The 12,625-nt window shown below is 50.1% G+C and overlaps 1 protein-coding gene across 2 annotated transcripts in view; it reads right to left on the reverse strand.

Moving 5' to 3' along the window:
- Positions 1–6,038: 6,038 nt before the first annotated feature.
- LOC118929262 (uncharacterized) overlaps positions 6,039–12,625 on the reverse strand; it is a 41,501-nt gene continuing 34,914 nt past the window's right edge. Inside the window, exons 2-4 of one of the 2 annotated variants that reach the window (XR_008993376.1) lie at positions 10,236–10,325; positions 9,379–10,140; positions 6,039–9,282 (exon numbers count right to left, since the gene is read on the reverse strand). The gene's annotated coding sequence lies outside the window, so the exon portion shown is untranslated. Of the gene's footprint in view, positions 9,283–9,378; positions 10,326–12,625 lie in introns of both variants that reach the window. The other variant, XR_008993375.1, reaches the window with a different exon arrangement.

Genomic DNA, 12,625 nt, shown 5'->3' on the forward strand with positions numbered 1-12,625 from the left:
GAGTGGCAGGATGTGCACTGTGCACTGCAGGGGGTAGCCTCAGGGCTGCATTGCCAGTAAGGGGGATGGAGCATCTGCAGCTCCTGAGAGTTTCCGACCTTTTGGGATGAGGGCGGGCCAGGGAGGTATTGTCCACCTGCCCTCTATCCTGAGAAGAGAACTCTGTGTAATCTTTTGCCCTCTAGCACTCCTCTCATGGCTGGGAAGTCCTTCAAACTGCTTGCTTTGCTTTTGTCTCAGAGGTCTGGTAGTGCATACCCATTCTCCACAAGTCACTGGAACCCCGCCTCTCTGATTGCTGTCCATTTTTGCTTTCTAGCCCCACTAATCTCCAGAGCACCATGTCATGGGAGTTTGGGTTCCTGGAGCAGATCTCTAGGGCCAGATGTACAGGGGTTCTGAGCTTCTGCTCCCTCCCTGCTCTGCTCTGCTTCCTCCATCTGTGGGCTGGGAGGAGGGGAGGGTTTGGGCCCCAGCAGACCCTGGCTTTGCCACATTACCCTTTTCTGTGAGGTCTTCTCTTCTACCCTATGTGTAGTCATTTTTAGGTTTAGTTGTATTTGCTGTACTTTTGTGTTCTATGTGATTTGGGGCGGAGGTTTCCGTCTTGCTTTCTTATACCACCATTTTTTTTGCAGAATCCCTGTATGTATACCATATTTTATTCATTCATTCATCAGTTGGTTGTCAGCTGGCCTGCTTCTAATTTGTGGCCACTTTGAATAATGCTGCTATGAACATGGACTGACAAACACCTGTTCAAGTCCCTGCTTTCGTTTCTTTTGTGAATACATCTGAAAGTGGAATAACTTGACCATATGATGATTCTATGTTTAAATTCTCAGAAAATGTCGTATTTTTAGCACATAAGGTCATATAAAAAGTTAATACAGAAAAATTAATTGATCAATGCATGGACAAATTAAGTTCACTAATACTGAAAAGTTTGTAATGAATGTTTTTCCCATAGAATAAAGATGCCTCTGAATAGGCAATGGATCAACGACCAAATAAAAACAGAGATCAAGCAATATGTGGAGACAAATGTAAACAACTCAACAGCCCAAAACCTGTAGGATAAAGCAAAGGCAGTTATAAGAGGCAAGTAGATAGCACAACAGGCATATCTCAAGAAATAAGAACAATCCTAAATGAACAGTCTAAGCTCACAATTAATGACAATAGAAAAAGAAGAAGAACAGATCAGGCCCAAAGTCAGTAGAAGGAGGGACATAATAAGCTTAGAGAAGAAATAAATAAAATTAAGAGGAATACAACAATAGGAAGAACCAATGAAACCAGGAGCTGGTTCTTTGTGAAAATAAACAAAATAGATAAAACTTTTTGCCACACTTAACAAGAAAAAAAGAGAGTATGCACAAATAAGCAGAATCAGAAACGAAAAGGAAAAATTACAATAGACACCACAGAAATACAAAGACTTATTAGAGAATACTATGAAAAATCGTATGTCATCTCCACAGATGGAGGAAAATCATTCGACAAAATTCAACATCCATTCATGATAAAAACTCTCAACAAAATGGGTATAGAGGGCAAGTACCTCAACATAATAAAGGCCATATATGACAAGCCCACAGCTAACATCATACTTAACAGTGATAATCTGAAAGCTTTTCACCTAAGATTGGGAACAAGACAGGGATGCCCACTCTCCCCACTTCTATTCAACATAGTACTAGAGGTCCTAGCCACAGCAATCAGACAACACAAAGAAATACAAGGCATCCAGATTGGTAAAGAAGAAGTCAAATAGTCACTATTTGCAGATGACATGTATTGTATATAAAAAACCATAAAGAATCCACTCCAAAACTACTAGAACTAATATCTGAATTCAGCAAAGTTGCAGCATACAAAATGAATACACAGAAATCTGTTGCTTTCCTATATACTAATCATGAACTAACAGAAAGAGAAATCAGGTAAACAACTCCATTTACACTTGCATCAAAAAGAATAAAATACCTAGGAATAAACCTAATGAAGGAAGTGAAAGACCTATACTCTGAAAACTACAAGACACTAATGAGAGAAATTAGATACCAATAAATGGAAACACATCCCGTGCCCATGGATAGGAAGAAGCAATACTGTCATAATGGCCATCCTGCCTAAAGCAATTTATAGATTCAATGCAATCCCTATCAAAATGCCAACAGCATTTGTCAATGAACCAGAGCAAATAGTTCTAAAATTCATATGGAAGTACAAAGGACCCCAAATAGCCAAAGCAATCCTGAGAAGGAAGCATAAAGCTGGGAGGATTACACTCCCCGACATCAAGCTCTACTACAAAACCACAGTAATCAAGACAATTTGGTACTGGCACAAGAACAGAGCCACAGATCAATGGAACGAATAGAGGGCCCCGATATAAACCCACACATATATGTTCAAATAATATTCAATAAAGGATCCATGAATATAAAATGGGGAAAAGACAGCCTCTTCAAATAACTGGTGCAGGGAAATCGGGACAACTACATGTACGAGAATGAACTGGATTACTGTCTAACCCCATACACAAAAATAAACTAGAAATGGATCAAAGGCCCAAATGTATGTCATGATACCATAAAACTTTTAGAAGAAAACCTAGGCAAAAATTATATTCTCTTGAATATAAACATGTGCAAGATTTTCCTGAACACATCTCCTCAGGCAAGCGATACAAAATCAAAATGGAACAAGTGGGACTACATCAAACTGAAAAGCTTCTGTACAGCAAAGGACACCATCAGAAGAACAAAAAGGCACCCTACAGTATGGTAGAATATATTGACAAATAATTTATCTAATAAGGGGTTAGCATCCAAAATACATAAAGAATTCACATGCCTCAACATCCAAAAAACAAATAACCTGATTAAAAAATGGGCAGAGGTTCTGAACTGCCACATCTCCAAAGAAATTTGGATGGTCAACTGGCCCACTAAAAGATGCTCCATATGGTTAATCATCAGGGAAATGCAAATTAATACCACCTCACATCAGTTAGGACGGCCAACATTCAAAAGACAAGTAACAACAAATACCGGTGAGGATGCAGAGAAAGGGGAACCCTCCTACACTGTTGGTGGAATGTAAATTGATACAACCATTGTGAAAAGCAGTATGGAGATTCCTCAAAAAACTAAAAATAGAAATTCCATTTGACCCAGGAATTTCAGTCCTAGGAATTGACCTGAAGAAAACAAGATCCCTCATTCGAAAAGATATATGCAGCACTGTGTTTATTGCTGCACTATTTACAATAGCCAAGATACGGAATTGACCTAAGTGTCCATCAATAGATGACTGGATAATGAAGATGTGGTACATAGACAAAATTTAAGATCATTGAGCATAAAAAGAAAAGAAATCCTGCCATTTACAGCAACATGGTTGGAGCTACAGGGTATTATATTTAGTGAAATTAGCCAGGCAAAGAAGGGTAAATACCAAATGATTTCACCCATTTGTAGAGTGTAAAAACAAAAGAAAAACTGAAGGATCAGAATAGCAGTAGATTCACAGACACTGAGAAGTGATTAGTGGTTACCAGTGGGGAGGTGTTGGGCACGGTGAGTGGGGATGGAGAAGTGCTTAGATTAAGGGGCACTATAATTCACAGTCACAACATAAGTAGGTCACAGGGAAGGCAGTACAGCATGGAAAATACAATTAATGACTCTATAACATCGTATAGTGATATTATACATAATGGTGACCGTAATAGAGGGGATGAGGACTTCATAATATGGGTGAACGTTAAAACCCGTGTTGCTTGTATGAAACCATCACAAGTTTGTATATCAATGATATTCTAATAAAATATTTCTAAAAAGAGAATAGTTTGTACTGATGAATAAAATGGACTAACATGTTCAATTAGGAATTAAGGTTGAGATCTCTTTCATTCCACTGACAGTATGGATTCACCAGCATACAAGTGCTTTGCCTGTGAAATCATAATTTCCCATTACTATATTAAATTGAAGTGCAAAAATTTTAACTCATGATCTCATAAAGCGTAAAAAATGTACCCTGAATCTATTGAGATGAAATAGGAAAAGTGTCTGAAAATCTCAAATATGTCTGTATTGATGACAGTAAGAAATGTTTAAAAATTATAGATAAGAATCTGCAGCATGAAATAGAATGAAGATTAAGATACAAGAATATTCAGGGGATCTTGAATGAAACACCAGAGTGTTTGCATTTTACTTTTATTTAGCAGTACTTACAAATGTATTTTTTACAGAAAATATTAGCTATGTTTTCACACTGAAAATTAGAATCATTTTCCTGATATCTCTTATTAGATTAGATGCCATACCTTCTACCAAACATAGGCAGACTGGGTCCAATTAGAAAAAGCTAGTGTGTTCACAACTTGCGTGAAATGGGGAGAAACGGATGGTGAACACCTGAACTTGCAGGGTAGGGAATAAGCCATCATGAATGCCTCCCTTCTAGAGTCTCGGTCTTCAAGGGTTTGCACTCTCCTGGGGGCTGAATAATAATGAAAGTCTGTTTAAGGAGGAGCTTTGGATATCGGGCCCCCTGGGATGCAGAGACTGCAAATAGTGTGTCTGTGACCACCTCACCCAACAGCCCTTCCCAGTCAGGAAGCACCAGCTGAGCCACCTCCCTGACAAACACATGTTTCAGGTTTCCTTCCCATGGAAGTGACAAGACTCAGAAATGAAATCCTTCCTTTTTAGTGTTTCCTGTCGATGTACCTGGTCAACACAATGGAAAACCTATTCATTTCCTGGATGTCTTCTCTGACTCCCAATTCCACACCCCCATTTCTGAAATCAATGTGTCAATAGCCTCTGGAACACCCTCTGGGGTTCTAGAAGAGGACCCTTCTTTGCCTCTTCCAGCTCCTGGTGGCTCTAGACATTGCTTGGCTTGTGGCCACATCACTCCACTTTCTGCTAAAGTTCCAAGAATTTGTCTTCACATGGCCTTCTCCTGTGTGTCTCTCTTCTCCTCTCCTGTCTCCTAAAATTTAACACCTATCATTGGATTTAGAACCTACCTAGATAATTCAGGATGATCTCATCTTGAGACCCTTAATTAGATCTGCAAAAACCCTTCTTCCAAATACGGTCAGTCACAGGCTGGGGGATTGTGAGCACCATTCAACCCAATACAACAGAATAAAAGTTTAGAACTGCAGTTCTCAACTACCCTCTGGGGACACTTAGTGACATCTGGAGACATTTTTAATTATCACAATTCAGGGAAGGGGTGCCACTGGCATCAAATGGGTTGAGGCCAGGGGTGCTGCTGCTAAAAGTCCTGTAATGCAAAAGACAGCCCCCACCACAATGACCTGGATCAAAATGTCAAGGATGATGTATTTTGGAAGTGCTGGGATAAATGAAAGCCCTGGTAAAGTTGGAATTGGCTCTGCAGCTCACCACGTCATTGGCTGGGTGACTTGGCTGTTCAAATCAGCTCCTCTGAGGCCCGTGCTTCACTGTGAAATGGGATAAAATTGTGCAGACCTTGTAGGGCTCTTCTAAGAACAGGAGCCCAGCAACTCATAAGCCATCACAGAAAAGTTCTCTATTGTTGAGATCATTTTGCTCTCGGTAAATTCAACTTCTTGAATTCACAGTATGAGATTTCCCAGTTTTGGCAGTTTCCCAGACTGGAATATATGACCAGGAAATCTTTTTCTAGACACAATGTAACAGGGAGGCTTCAGGAATGGGAACATTCACAAAACCTTGACAATATGAATCAAACTCTTGAAGATGAGGATTTTGTGGTTTCCTTTTCTTGTTTTCTTTCAGTTTCTCACATTTTCCTATGCCCAGAAAAATCCTCTAGGACCTGGTGCTCTGGTTATCTATTGCTCTGTAACAAATCACCCCAAACTGAGTGGCTGCAATACAACAGTGAGTGACTGTTTCTCAGGATCCCATGGTGTAGCTCCAGGCCGAAGGGGGTTTCAGTTCCAGGCAAGTTTACTCTGGATTCCCTGAGACTGAATAACGACAACAGAACACAGCAGGTACAAAAGGGCTCATACCAAGCTTTATTCTTGCGGAGGTAGGTTGTGTTAGAATCACATCTGCACCCAGAAGTCTCCAGGCTCGTAGGACTGCGGGGATAACTTGTCATGGGCTCCAATACCCAACCAAACCAGAGCCTAACAGGTATACTTTAGGATATTTACACAAAAACAAAAGGATTCTGTGTGACAGTGGTGCACCAGCCTGACTGCCCCTCCTTTTATGCTAACGCAGAGCCCGGATGGCCTCCCTGACAGCTGGGTGGGGGCCAGGCCGCTGCAGTTACCAGTCCCTGTGGATTCTCTCTGATGCGTATCCTCATTCTTCTTTGCTGGGTGCTGGGCACGTGGAGCACACAAGTCCATTACCAGCCAGATAAGGACATTGCAAAGGATCTTGCTTATAAGCTCTTATCTCTCTTAAGATAAGAATTGCAAGATTCTGTTTGGAGTAGGTACCTGAAATCAGTAAAGTACATTCTGAACCTCTACGACTGGTGCTATTGCTAGAAACCAGGGCATTAAACTTACCGTGACTCTGAACTTAGGCCTGTATTCTCAAGAATGTCGTAATATCCAAATTTATGGGCCTGTTTTGACAATAGTTCTTTTACTATCTCTGAACCAGAATCCTCAGACTCAGCATTGGGCTCCGAAAATTAGAAAGGATGGACTCAGAGGCTAAATATACCTTAGACCTGTCTTGCTTCTCAGTGTCCTTGATTACAATAATTTCTTTTTCTTCTGGATATTCCAGGTTTAAGTCACCTTCCAAACTGCAACCAGCAGCATCCTGTGGAGTGAAGGGTGTGATTCTTCTGAACAGCTGCTTTTTGAGACTTCTACAAGCTACCCCCACCCCCTGCCTCTAACCACTTCAAAGCATGAATGTTATGTCTCCTATTATTCCTTTTCTTTATAAAGGAGACGTTGGATTGTCGAGCACAGTAGTGTTGGAAGGAGATAAAGTTCCCTTCCGAATGACTCCCCTCCTCCTCCCCTCTTCCCCTGCCTCCCCCGCAAGGTATTCCCGAAGTCCTCGGTCTCAGGAACCATATTCCATTACTCAGCAAACTTTTGGACAGGGTTAGGTTTGTCCTTCACTTTCCCAGCATGGTATCCTCCATGCTTTAATTCTTTTGGCCCTGCCAGCACCCTCAGTGGCTTCTAAAACGAGACTTTGTCTCAAGAGTGACAGCAGATTCTGAATCAGGGATCCCGGGCTCATGAGAATGATGGCTCTCCGCCTGAGTCCCCTGCACCTGTCCACCCTCTGCCACCGCCTTGCCCTTTCTCATGCTGTCCCTGATTGCCCTCCAGCAGTGTCCCACCCAGCCCAGCTCAGGGGAGCAAAGAATACCGACCTTGGAGTTTTCATCTTCCACATTCAGGGTGCACACGTCAACAAAACATATCTGCATCAAATTAGGAGGGACCCTAGAGACATTGCCAAAGAGTGAGGGGAGGGCTCTGGCGGAGATCTGTGTAGTCGTGCATGGCAAGGGCCAGGACGGTGGGCAGTCAGCAGCCCAGAGAGGCATGTGGGCGTGTCTGAATGCAGGGACGGGCCCAGGAAATGGACCATTGAAGAAGTGATGTCACTGATGACACGCCCAGGAGAACCTCAATTGTGACCCGGACGGACAGAACCCAGCTCCTGGTTGCAGACCCCAGTCCAGCTCACTTGACCGGAGGCGCTCGACAGAGCAACATGTGGTCTTGTTTTGCGGAACCTTCTTGTTGTGCGGATCCTTCTGAAGGCGTAGGAGTCAGGGAAGCCGAGAGGGAGAGTCTTTCTGCTCACCGTGGGCGTTGGCTCAGTGACCTCCTCCACCGCCTCTGTCCATGTCTCCCGAGGAGCCCCGAGGTAACGCAGGGCAGCCCAGAGCGGGCCACCCCAGGGCCAGGCCAGTGTGACCCATCCCGGGCTGACCTTCCTGCTGGCCCTTCTTGTGTGCGGTGGGCGTGGGGCATGGGTGGGACGGAAGGCTGGAGAGGAGGGGGCAGTCAGTGTCACAGCTCTGGTCTCATCATTCAGGATGTGGAGGTGTTGGGACCAGGTACTTCCACCCACATGTCAACCCTGAGCCCGGGGGTGACCTTTCCTTCCCTGAGCGACTGGATGTCTACGCAGGCCACCCTGTGTGCCTGTTCTCGGGGGCAGGGCTGGGGGCCCACACTGCCCTCTGCGGGGAGGTCCACGCAACGGTGGGTGCCTCCTCCCCAGCTACCAGGTGATGGCTTTGCAGAGCTCCACCCTGGAGAGCCTGGAGGAGCTGGTGGATGGATTCACCTACTCCATCTCCCTTGACCTGGGGCAGGCTGTCTACACCCCAGGACCCCGTTCCACACCTGCCAATCTGCCAGGGCCCTCCCACGAGAGTGGCTGACAGTCCCACTCCAGAGGGCCTGGAACCTCGTTCCCGGGGGCACCCCGTGCCTCTCCTTGTTCGCATCCCAGGGGGCTGGGGGATCTCGGGTGAGCTGCAAGCCTCCCTCGTCCTGGTGGGTCCTGGGTTTCCCACTGACTATATCCCTGCTGCCCCCCTCAGCGTGAACCTGAGCCAACTGTCCGTGGGACTGAGGTCTCCACGTGCAGGGCTCCCCGGACAGGAGTGAGGAGGAAGGGGAGAAAGCGCTTGGTACGAGTGGAACCAGCTGCAAACACCAGCCGGAGCGCTCCTGAGCTCACACTCCCTCCCGAGGACACCAACCAGCTGGCAGCTGTGAAGGGGAAGCAGGGACTGTTCAGGGGAAGAAAGCTGTCTTCAGCGACAACCTTCAGCCGGAACATTTCTTGGTCCCTACTCCCTGCAAGGGATGCTGACCAGCCGGCCACGGGCCAGCTGCTCCCCCGGTGAGCACCCACCCCCTCCTCGGCACAGTCGGGCCTCTGCCCACAGCCCGCTGTGTGTCTTGCATGTCCCCACATGTGTCTGAGCCACAGCTCCTCTGACAGGCAGGGTGGCTGGTGATCAGCCTGTTAGGGTAACCATGGGGAACATGGGAGGCGCCTTAGAGGGGCTCCCCTGGCACCCGGCAGTGCAGAGAGGACTGCCGGCCAAGCTGGGCTGCTTCGGGGCTTACTTCTCTGTACCCAATGAAAGCCTTTGGTCTCACCCGTCAGTGGCCTGGAGCCTGGCTCATTTGGGAAAGCACATGGAAAGCAGCCTTTGGAACAGAGGCTCACGATTCCCTGTGGCTGGGCCGGGTCCTTGTCCTCACTGTGGCCACATGAGGGACCTCTGGGGACAGGAGAGGTACCTGGACAGGTTCTGGTAGGACTTCCTTACAATAGGTATGCAGTGCCCAGTTTGCACAGACCCTTTGGGGAAACTTACCATAACTGAGTGAAGGAAGCACACACAATACTGGGACCCCATCCCAGGTGGACTCGGGCAGTCACTTCAGGCATCATCCGCAGGTCAAGGCCAGGGAGTGTCACAAGTGATGCCCTCACGGCCTCTTCAAGCAACAGGGGGCATGGCAAGGGACCAGAGGAGGAACTGAAAATGTGAGTGTTCACTGGGTCCAGAGCGGGCACTGCCCGTCTCACAGAATGGGGGGAGGAGGAGTTTGGGGCTTGGGGCAGGGGGAGACCAGCAGAGCCCAGCAGGTCACTCATCTTCGGATTCCCATGGGCGGGCTGAGGACTGAAGACTTCCTCTTCGGGAGGATGGGAGAGGATGGGGTCCCAGGACAGACACGCAGGGTCAGGAAGGGGGAGGGGCAGGTGCCTGGACAGGCAGGGGAGTGCACAGCGGCCAGGCCCACACAAGGGTGGGCAGGGAGGGCAGTGTGGCGGGTAAGACCAGGCTTCTTACTCTGTCACCCCCAGGCCTTCCCCCAGCCCCTGGATGGGAAAGGCTAGGCGCCTTGCCTGGGAGCCCGAGCATGTGCCCAGCGTCCTCCATGGCAGCCAGCCTTCATCCACCCTCGAGGGCCAAGTCCTCCACCACTTGGTCCAGGAGGAGCACCTGGGGCCCACGGTGGCAGAGCTGGAAGGTGAGGAGCTGCAGCCAGGGGACCGTCTAGGGTGGGCTTCCCGGACTGGGGTGTGGGCTTCCCGGACTGGGGTTCCCTTCAAGGCAGTGAGGGCTCTTCTGTCATTGTAAGGTGCGGGGAATCAACCCCGGGGTGACCCTTTCTCTGTGTCCTGCTCCAGAACCACGGCAGATGCAGCTGTCCCCAGACTCACAGAGAGGGCTGGCTTTGTGGGTACAGCGAGTCCAGGAGGTCCTTCAGACCAATGTGCTAGAGCTACGGCCGGTGTCACCTGCTTCAGCCCCTGAAGAGCCGGAGGACATCCCACCAGAGGCCTCAGCTCTGGGGCAAGGCCCCAAGCTGGAGCCCCATGAGCCCTCGCGCAAGGTGCCCGGAGCAGCTGCCGTAACGGTACCAGGCCTTACAGAGCCAGAGCCACGTCCAGACCCCATGAGCCCCAGGGATATCCCAGGAGTGGTCTCAGTCCCGGTGCCAGGCCCCGAGCTGAAGCTCCATGAGCCCTGGGGCATGGGGCCCGGAGCAACTGCGGTAAAGGTACCAGGCCTTGCAGAGCCAGAGCCATGTCCAGACTCCCCAGAGATACAGAGAGGACTGGCTTTGTGGGTACAGCGAGTCCAGGAGGTCCTTCAGACTAATGTGCTGGAGCTACGGCCGATGTCACCTGCTTCAGCCCCTGCAGTGCCGGAGGACATCCCAGCAGAGGCCTCAGCTCTGAGGCAAGGCCCCGAGCTGGAGCCCCATGAGCCCTCGAGCCCGAGTTCCGTGGCACCTGCAGGAATGGCACCGGGCCTGGCACAGCCAGAGGCAGACCCGGAGCCGACCAGCGCCTGTGTTGCTATCACGCCGGACATGCCGACGGAGGAGCGAACCATCCTGCAGTTCCCCGCCCACCTGGTGGCCGAGCAGCTGACCCTGATCTGTGCGGTGAGTGGAGCGGGCTCTCAGGGTCGGGGGTGGGCCTGCCCTGTGTCACGGGCTGCCCCAGACCTGCGGTCCCCTGGCGTGGACTCCTGTGATCTGGGCCCAAGTCCCAGCTTCCCCACGGACTCACCATGTGCCCTGAGACTCCCCTCAACCCCAAGTCCTCCCTGACCACGGGGGGGACAGTAGGATTGGCACTTAGGGATCCTTGCACACCAATGAGGAGGAACGGAGGGAAGGTGGGCAGGGCCTGGCCGGGCTGGGAGGGGCAGGGCAGGGCAGGGGTGCTCAGGGAGGTGCTGCCAGGGCCTTAGGTCCTGGGGCCATTGGCCTGGCAGGCCTCCACAGCCTCCGCACTTCAGAGGCCCCTGCCATGGACCTGACGGTGTGGGAGACACAGACACCAACAAAGGCCATGGGTGGAGGTGTTTCTAGGGAAACTGCACCTGAGTGGGGAGCGGAATCCACGGGGTGGCAGAATGGGAGGCAGATGCCCCAGGATGGGCAGATGTGAGCTGCCTTGTGCTGCAGAGAGGAGGTGAGTGAGGGTGCCTGCGAGCAGAGCCCCTCCGTTCCCCACCACTGTGGGGTCCTGTGCGTCCGGTCCTGGGTGCCTCAGTGGATGCGGTCTGAAGCCTGGACGGCCACAAGGCTCACAGCACGTCGCCAGCTGCCTGGGCCCCAGCTCTGACCGGTGACCCTGCCTGGGAACAGGGGCACCAGGGGCAGAGCTGGATGACACCCCTTGTCATCCCCAGGAGCTGTACAGCAGGATTGAATACGGCGAATTCAAGGCCTACTTAGAGAGCCAGCCACTGATGGAAGGCTTTGAGCTCCTGGCCCCCAATGTGCAAACGGTCATCAGGCAATTCGATGCCATGGTTAGCTTGGTCATCTCCTCCTGCCTCGGGACCGTGACCATGACGGCCCAGGACAGGGCCCAAGTGGTGGAGTTCTGGATCCGGGTGGCCAAGGTGTGTCATGGGATGGCCCCTGGGGTCCCTGCTTTGCCAAATCTCAGGATGGTTGTCTGCGGTCTGCCCTGCATGGTCCCTGAGACCCTCATGCCAGGGGCATGAGGATGTGGACTCGCAGGCCCCAGGGGTGGGACAGCCATGCCTGGCCCCTTCCTTGGGTTGAGCTACAGTCCTCCACCCAGGAGGGCTGCTCAGCAGGTACCAGGTGTGCTGGGCTCCCTGGGTGTCTGTCTCAAGGACAGGAATTCGTGGGGGGACAGAAGCAGAGAAGCAGGCCACGCTCTCAGCTCTGTCTTCCCTCCCAGGAGTGTCTGGCCCTCAAGAACTTCGCTGCCCTCCGTGCCATTCTCTTGGCCCTGCGGAGCCGTCCCATAGGTCATCTGGAAAGCACCTGGGGACGTGTTTCCTGGTGGGTAGTCCTGTCCCTGGGACCAGGGCACCTGAGTGGACAGGGACACCCCTACATCTTGCAGTGTTCCTCAGTGGGCTGGAACTTCCTGGGAGGCGGCAGAGCCTAGGGGCAGGGATGGCGGGTTCTTGGGGCCCCTGTAGGTTAGGCCAGGGGTACCCCTGCAGGAATCAGTTTCCTTCAATGTCAGGTATGGGTTGAAGCCCATTGGAGATCTTGAGCTTATGTTCTGCAGCAGGAGGTCTCTGCCCCAAAGCAGATTCACCCCCGGGAGAA

This window comes from Manis pentadactyla, chromosome 13, assembly GCF_030020395.1.
Source record: "Manis pentadactyla isolate mManPen7 chromosome 13, mManPen7.hap1, whole genome shotgun sequence".
Lineage (NCBI taxonomy): Eukaryota > Metazoa > Chordata > Mammalia > Pholidota > Manidae > Manis > Manis pentadactyla.